Raw genomic sequence first — 1,863 nt, forward strand, 5'->3', positions numbered from 1 at the left:
TAACTTCTTTAAAAATGATCAAAAATGCTTCTGCTTTAGCTCATTTTGAAGCTTAAAATCTCTACTTTTATTTACTCTAATTGTTTTTAATTAATATATTTTGCAACTATGTACAATTACACTCTAAACAATCATAAAAAATTTTATTAATTTTTTGTGAAGTTTCACGCGATGTACGGGCACAAAGGAGTTAGATATTGTTAATTTATATTATACCATTGAAAAATTTGGACTTTTAACTTTCATTTAAAAAAAAAAATTCCAAAAAAACATGTTTTTTGACGAAGTTATTGTCAAATAAAAGAAAAGTTTTTTTTTCAGAATTTAATGATTTTTTAGCAATTATAATGAATTTTAGTGTAATTATAATATGATAAATTAAAATTTAATATTTCTCGATAATATTATTTCATAATTTATTATAACAATTTTAACTTTTTTTTTTTGGAAAATATAATAATGAAATAAGAATCAACGTTTACAATATAATATTTTGAGATTTATTTTTTCGTATTTTTCTCAGAAAAAATTTGAAAGCAAAAATGTAATAATGAAAAAATATTTTACATCATATTTTGCTTTCTTCAAAATATCCTCCCCGCGCTTTTATAACTGCAGCACACACTCGAGACATCCAGTCAATCAGCTTTTTTAATGTTATCTTGTCAATTTTTCGCCACTGCTCTTGAAGGACTTTCCACATATGATTTATGCTGGTTAATCGCACGTCTCGAATTTGGCGATCCAATTGATCCCACACTAGTTCAATAGGATTACAGTACTTTGTGGGGGCCACACCATATTCTGAAGCACATTATCTTTTTTTTTTTCAAGTAAGTTTTGCACAGGTTCGATGTGTGTTTTGGATCATTGTCTTGCTGTAACACAAATTTTTTTCCACAAATTCGAATGCCTGATGGAATAGCATGATGTTGAAGGATGCTGTGATATCTTTCTTTGTTTAATATCCCTTCAATTCTGACAATATCTCCCACAGAACTGCCTCCAAAGCATCCCCATACCATGACAGATCCACCACCATGTTTGACAATCGGCTGAATACACTGTTCAAGCATTCGTTCAGCAGGCAAACGTCGAACGTAAAATCTTCGTTTTGATCCAAAGAGCTCGAATTTCGACTCGTTGGTAAACAAGACTTTTTTCCATTGAGAGGGAGTCCATTTTTGATGTTTTCTTGCCCAAGCAAATTTTTTCTTTCGATTGATCGGCCTTAGAAGAGGGTTTTTTTTCAGCTATACGTCCTATCAAATTAGCATCAGGACTCTGACCTAACGCGTAACTGCCAGTTCCGAAACCCCCGGTTTGGAAACTTTGACCGAGAGTTCAAAAGCGATTCCACCATTATTTTCTGACCGTCGGTTTCTTAACTGCGGGTTACTTGACCGGCAGTAACAGGCATTTTCCTATTGGATACGAAGAAACACGTGATAACCACGTTGTTTGTTTACTCCAGAAGTGGCATGCTCGCTTACTCGTAGTTTTTCATCTTTACTTCTATTACATTAAAATGTCGCAAAAATTATATTTTACAGCAACTGAGAAAGAACTGCTGATGCAGCTAGTAGAGCCGAAGCTTTCAATTATAGAAAACAAAGAAAGAAAACAAAATTTCATCAGGAAAAAAAGCTGAAGCTTTTATCGAAATTGAGAAGGAGTTTAACAAAACTCCTGGAGTGAATCCTCGAACTGCAATACAGTTGAGACAGTGTTATTTAAATATAAAAAAAATTGAATAAAAAAGCAGCTAACGCGAGGCAGCATATCAGGTTAACTGGGGGAGGAGAAAATGTATGCCCCCAGTTAACGGAAATGGATGAACGTTATTTATCTATGCCTCTATTA

The sequence above is a fragment of the Parasteatoda tepidariorum genome, unplaced genomic scaffold, assembly GCF_043381705.1.
Source record: "Parasteatoda tepidariorum isolate YZ-2023 unplaced genomic scaffold, CAS_Ptep_4.0 HiC_scaffold_30, whole genome shotgun sequence".
NCBI classification, from domain to species: Eukaryota; Metazoa; Arthropoda; class Arachnida; order Araneae; family Theridiidae; genus Parasteatoda; species Parasteatoda tepidariorum.